This window comes from Eubalaena glacialis, chromosome 3 (assembly GCF_028564815.1).
Source record: "Eubalaena glacialis isolate mEubGla1 chromosome 3, mEubGla1.1.hap2.+ XY, whole genome shotgun sequence".
NCBI classification, from domain to species: domain Eukaryota; kingdom Metazoa; phylum Chordata; class Mammalia; order Artiodactyla; family Balaenidae; genus Eubalaena; species Eubalaena glacialis.
In genome coordinates this window covers 173,146,050-173,153,197 of record NC_083718.1, presented here as the reverse complement: position 1 = coordinate 173,153,197, position 7,148 = coordinate 173,146,050, and the positions used below count along the sequence as shown (strand labels likewise).

The window sequence follows — 7,148 nt, the reverse complement described above, 5'->3', positions numbered from 1 at the left end:
CAACTGGGTCCAAACATCTACTCCTGGACTATTCTGGAGTTACTGAGACAATACGTTCTTTTGATGTTGTTGTTGAAACACGTAGAAGTCAAGGTTTCTGTCACTAGATAATCCAAGAGACGCCACACTTTTCCAACCGCTCTCCACTCCCTGCCGTGCGCCGCTGCCTTGAGCTCCGGGCTCCTATTAAGCTAGCGCCGCTGTCATCTCCTTCCCATCATGATCATCTACCGGGAACTCATCAACCATGATGAGATGCTCTCCGACATCTACAAGATCCGGGAGGTCACGGGGGGTGGGGTGGGGGGCTGTGTCTGGAGGTGGAGGGGAAGATAGTAGGACAGAGGGTAACACTGATGACTTGCTCATTGATGGAAATGCCTCCGCTGAAGGCCGGGAGGGCGAAGGTACCGAAAGCACAGTAATCACTGGTGTGGATATTGTCATGAACCATCACTTGCAGGAAACCAGCTTCACAAGAGAAGCCTACAAGAAGTACATCATGGACTTCCCTGGTGGCGCAGTGGTTAAGAATCCGCCTGCCGATATTGGGGACAGGGGTTCGAGCACTGGACCGGGAAGATCTCACATGCCACTGAGCAACTAAGCCTGTGTGCCACAACTACTGAGCCTGCGCTCTAGAGCCCACCAGCCACAACTACTGAAGCCCACGCACCTAGAGCCTGTGCTCCACAACAAAGAGTAGCCCCCGCTCGCTGCAACTAGAGAGAGCCCGCACACAGCAATGAAGACCCAACGCAGCCAAAAATGAATAAATAAATTTATTTTAAAAAAAAAGTACATCAAAGATTATATGAAGTCAATCAAAGGGAAACTTGAAGAACAGAGATCAGAAAGAGTAAAACCTTTACGACAGGGGCTGCAGAACAAATCAAGCACATCCTTGCTCATTTCAAAAACGGTCAGTTCTTTACTGGTGAAAACATGAATCCAGATGGCTTGGTTGCTCTGCTGGACTACCGTGAGGATGGTGTGACCCCATGTATGATTTCCTTTAAGGAGGGTTTAGGGATGGAAAAATGTGAACAGATTTGGCTGTTACCTTGGATCTATCACCTATCATCATAACTGGCTGGCTGCTGCTTTTCATCCACACAACACCAGGACTTAGACAAATGGGACTGATGTCATCTTGAACTCTTCATTTATTTTGACATTGTTTTATTTGGAGTAGAGGCATTGTTTTGGAGGGAAAAAAACACAAAACATGTCATGTAGGTTGTCTAAAAAACAAAATGCATTTAAACTAAACAAAAAACAAACAAAAAAAGAGACCCCACAAACACCAGGAAATGTGAGGTCACAGAAGCCAGGCGATGAGAGTTTTAAGAAGAAAGGAATGGTTAACAGAGTCAAATGCTGCTGAGAAGTGGAAACACTGAAACCTCATAAATGTGTAAACCATTTGAGCCCAGGGCAAGTGCTGCCAGAGGTGGCTCCTCTCCCCTCTAGTCTCCTACAGCTCCATCCAGAAATATTCATATAGGTTAGATTCAGCTGCATGTAACAGAAAATCCAAAACAGCAGAGACTTAAACAAGAGAGAATTTTATTTCTCTCTCAAATAGAAGTGGCCCAGAGGTAGGCAATAGAGGGCAGGAATGGTACACCACCAATATCACGGGCCCAGGCTCCTTGTATCATTCTCTTCTACCATCATGGCAAAGAGCTTCCATTTTCAAGGTCGCTTCAAGGCCAAAGACGGCTGTTAGAGCACCAAATTCCAGGTGAGAAGAGAAAGGAGGGACAGGCAGAAGAGGCTCACTTAGCTGAGTCAACTCCCTTGAAGTAACATTTCCAGAAGTCCTATCAGCTCTTTCACTTACATCTCTAAAGTAAGTCAGAAAGAGAAAGACAAGTATCATATAATATTACTTATATGTGGAATCTAGAAAAATGGTACAGATGAACTTATTTGCAAAGCAGAAATAGAGTCACAGACGTAGAAAACAAACTTATGGTTACCAAGGGGGGAAGGAGGGGTGGGATGAACTGGGCGACTGAGACTGAAATATACACAGTACTATATATAACATAGATAACTAGTGAGAACCTACTGTATAGAATACTGTGTATACTGCACAGGGAACTCTACTCAATACTCTGTAGTGACCTAAATGGGAAGGAAATCTAAAAAACAGTGGATATATGTATATGTATAACTGACTCTCTTTGCTATACAGCAGAAACTAACACAACATTGTAAAGCAAGTATACTCCAAAAAAAAAAAAAAAAAACCTCTTTTACTTACATCTCATTAGCTGGAACTTAGTCACAAGGCTGGCTCCCTGAGGCTGTAAGGAAGTATAGTCTTTAAGCTGGATGCATTGTTACTTCCAATAAAATAGGGGTTCTGGGACTTCCCTGGTGGTACAGTGGTTAAGAATCTGCCTGCTAATTCAGGGGACACGGGTTTAAGCCCTGGTCCGGGAAGATCCCACATGCAGCAGAGCAACTAAGCCCGTGCACCACCACTACTGAGCCTGCGCTCTAGAGCCCGCGAGCCACACCACTGAGCCCACGTGCCACAACTACTGAAGCCTGCGCGCCTAGAGCCACCACACCGCAACGAAGAGTAGCCCCTGCTCACCACAACTAGAGAAAGCACGTGCAGCAACGAAGACCCAATGCAGCCAAAAATAAATAAATAAATAAATAAATATATTTAAAAAAAATAGGCGTTCTTCTGTTTTGGAGTAGGGAGAGAATAGATATTAGGTAACCGGCAATATTGCCGCAATTAACTGCTCACATTCGATGGCCCATGTAATGGTCCTTGACAGGTTACAAAATGGTTTTGTCTCCATTGCCTCCCCCTCACCTTCTAACACATCTCTGCAGTAGTTGTCATCACCTCCATTTTTACAATTGGAGAAAATGAGGCTCAGAGATAGGCATTCAGTTACCTAAGGCCAAACAACTAGTGATGACAGAACTGGGAGACAAATCTAGATCTAACTCCAAGGCCAGGGTTCTTCCGCATTCCCCATCTTGCCTTCCTGAACAATTTTTGGCTGCTGCTGTAGTTAAAATTCATTTGTTGTAAAACATCCATAATGTTGCAGGCTGTGAGATCAAGTATTGCTATAAACAATGAAACAATGAACTGCAGAGAGCAATGATCATCTCCTCCATTTCTAGTCTCCCCCTCTCTCTCCCTAGTGCCCACAGGGTACATAATAAGCCTGTACCCTGTGGGCACTATAAGTTACTGCCCTCCCTGGACAACCCCCAGCCTGGGACAACATCAGTGCCAGTTGAGGAGATGCGGTAGGGGTATCAGCAGTTAATCTGAGGAGAGACGGGCTTCCTGTCATCCAAGAACAACCAATTTGCATTCCAAGTGTCAAATCATCCTCTTCCTAGGAGAGAGAAAAGAACCAACATTTACTATATCCATTTTACAAATAAGGAAACCGAGGCTGGGGAGGTGAAGTGATTCACCCAAGATTGCACAGCCAGTGACGGAGCTGAGATTCAAAAGATTTGTAGCATTTGCTAATTTCTGTGGTGTAAATACTCAGTCAAGCTACCAACATGACGTCTCTGAACACAGAGTTGGGAAGAGATGCTCACAGTAGACCCTCACAAGCCAGGATGACCTAGCTCTAGCACCACTGAATAGCAGACATAACATACTATTGCATTTTTAACACATCTGCCACTTGCTAAAGTGTGAAGGCAGAGACTTTATCTTTTTCTGTCCCCACAGCACATGGCAGAGTGCTACCTATGATGGGCAATCATTAAACATTGGGGAATGAAAGAAGGAAACCCATTGTCTTTTTTTTTTAATTACTTTTTATTGGAGTATAGTTGATTTAAAATGTGGTGTTAGTTTCTGCTGTGCAGCCAAGTGAATCAGTTATCCATATACATATATCCACTCTTTTTTAGATTCTAGTCCCATATAGGTCATTACAGAGTACTGAGTAGAGTTCCCTGTGCTATACAGTAGGTTCTCATTAGTTATCTATTTTATATATAGTAGTGTGTATATATCAATCCCAATCTCCCAATTTATCCCTCCCACCCCCCTTCCCCACCTTGGTAACCATAAGTTTGTTTTCTACATCTGTGACTCTATTTCTGTTTTGTAAATAGGTTCATTTGTGGCATTTTTTTAGATTCCACATATAAACGATATCATATGATATTTATCTTTCTCTGACTTACTTCACTCAGTATGACAATCTCTAGGTCCATCCATGTGACGGCAGACGGCATTATTTCATTCTTTTTTATGGCTGAGTACTATTCCATTGTGTATATACATATATATATGCCCACACCCATTTTCTTTTCACGAGGCCATGCTGCCTCAGACGGTCACACATACCAAAAATATTACATATGTATAGAATTTTACTGACTAAGCTCTTTCACACACAGTAACTCAGGCAGAGTTTGTTGACTGTGTCTCAATTTCTGCCCTGCCAACCGGTTCATCTGTACCATTTTTCTAGGTTCCACATATATGTGTTAATATACGATATTTGTTTTTCTCTTTCTGACTTACTTCACTCTGAATGACAGTCTCTAGGTCCATCAACGTCTCTACAAATGACCCAATTTCGTTCCTTTTTATGGCTGAGTAATATTCCATTGTATATAATGTACCACATCTTCTTTATCCATTCATCTGTCAATGGGCATTTGGGTTGCTTCCATGACCTGGCTATTGTAAATAGTGCTGCAATGAACACTGGGGTGTATGTGTCTTTTTGAATTATGTTTTTCTCTGGGTATATGCCCAGTAGTGGGATTGCTGGATCATATGGTAATTCTATTTTTAGTTTTTTAAGGAACCTCCATACTGTTCTCCATAGTGGCTGTATCAATTTACATTCCCACCACCAGTGCAAGAGGGTTCCCTTTTCTCCACACCTTCTCCAGCATTTGTCGTTTGTAGATTTTCTGATGATGCCCATTCTAACTGGTGTGAGGTGATACCTCATTGTAGTTTTGATTTGCATTTCTCTAATAATTAGTGATGTTGAGCAGTTTTTCATGTGCTTCTTGGCCATCCATATGTCTTCTTGGTAGAAATGTCTATTTAGGTCTTCTGCCCATTTTTGGACTGGGTTGTTTGTTTTTTTAATATTGAGCTGCATGAGCTGTTTATATATTTTGGAGATTAATCCTTTGTCTGTTGATTCGTTTGCAATTATTTTCTCCCATTCTGAAGGTTGTCTTTTCATCTTGTTTATGGTTTCCTTTGCTGTGCAAAAGTTTTTAAGTTTCATTAGGTCCCATTTTTTTATTTTTGTTTTTATTTCCATTACTCTCGGAGGTGGATCAAAAAAGATCTTGCTGTGATTTATGTCAAAGAGTGTTCTTCCTATGTTTTCCTCTAAGAGTTTTATAGTGTCCTGTCTTACATTTAGGTTTCTAATCCATTTTGAGTTTATTTTTGTGTATGGTGTTAGGGAGTGTTCTAATTTCATTCTTTTACATGGAGCTGTCCAGTTTTCCCAGCACCACTTATTGAAGAGACTGTCTTGTCTCCATTGTATATCCTTGCCTCCTTTGTCATAGATTAGTTGACCATAGGTGCGTGGGTTTATCTCTGGGCTTTCAATCTTGTGCCATTGATCTATGTTTCTGTTTTTGTGCCAGTACCATATTGTCTTGATTACTGTAGCTTTGTAATATAGTCTGAAGTCAGGAAGTCTGATTCCTCCAGCTCCATTTTTTTCCCTCAAGACTGTTTTGGCTATTCGGGGTCTTTTGTGTCTCCATCCAAATTTTAAGATTTTTTGTTCTAGTTCTGTAAAAAATGCCATTGGTAATTTGATAGGGATTGCATTGAATCTGTAGATTGCTCTGGGTAGTATAGTCATTTTCACAATATTGATTCTTCCAATCCAAGAACATGGTATATCTCTCCATCTGTTGGTATCATCTTTAATTTCTTTCATCAGTGTCTTATAGTTTTCTGCATACTGGTCTTTTCTCTCCTTAGGTAGGTTTATTCCTAAGTATTTTATTCTTTTTGTTGCAATGGTAAATGGGAGTGGTTCCTTAATTTCTCTTTCAGATTTTTCATCATTAGTGTATAGGAATGCAAGTGATTTCTGTGCATTAATTTTGTGTCCTGCAACTTTACCAAATTCATTGATTAGCTCTAGTAGTTTCCTGGTGGCATCTTTAGGACTCTCTATGTATAGTATCATGTCATCTGCAAACAGTGACAGTTTGACTTCTTCTTTTACAATTTGTATTCCTTTTATTTCTTTTTCTTCTCTGATTGCTGTGGCTAGGACTTCCAAAGCTATGTTGTATAATAGTGGTGAGAGTGGACATCCTTGTCTTGTTCCTGATCTTAGAGGAAATGCTTTCAGTTTTTCACCATTGAGAATGATATTGGCTGTGGGTTTGTCGTATATGGCCTTTATTATGTTGAGGTAGGTTCCCTCTATGCCCACTTTCTGGAGAGTTTTTATCATAAGTGGGTGTTGAATTTTGTCAAAAGCTTTTTCTGCATCTCTTGAGACGATCATATGGTTTTTATTCTTCAATCTATTAATAAGGTTTATCACCTTGATTGATTTACATATGTTGAAGAATCCTTGCATCCCTGGGATAAATCCCACCTGATCATGGTGTATGATCCTTTTAATGTGTTGTTGGATTCTGTTTGCTAGTATTTTGTTGAAGATTTTTGCATCTATGTTCATCAGTGATATTGGTCTGTAATTTTCTTTTTTTGTAGTATCTTTGACTGGTTTTGGTATCAGGGTGATAATGGCCTCATACAATGAGTTTGGGAGTGTTCCTTCCTCTGCAATTTTTTGGAAGAGTTTGAGAAAGATGGGTGTTAGCTCTTCTCTAAATGTTTGATAGAATTCACCTGTGAAGCCATCTGGTCCTGGACTTTAGTTTGTTGGAAGATTTTTAATCACAGTTTCAATTTCATTACTCGTGATTGGTCTGTTCATATTTTCTATTTCTTCCTGGTTCAGTCTTGGAAGGTTATACCTTTCTAAGAATTTGTCCATTTCTTCCAGGTTGTCCATTTTATTGGCATAGAGTTGCTTGTAGTAGTCTCTTAGGATACTTTGTATTTCTGCGGTGTCTGTTGTAACTTCTCCTTTTTCATTTCCAATTTTATTGATTTGAGTCCT

General features: G+C 40.6%; 1 pseudogene; it reads left to right on the top strand.

Moving 5' to 3' along the window:
- The first annotated feature begins 219 nt into the window (after nucleotides 1-219).
- Nucleotides 220-1,089, top strand: LOC133087234 (translationally-controlled tumor protein-like; annotated as a pseudogene).
- Nucleotides 1,090-7,148: the final 6,059 nt, after the last annotated feature.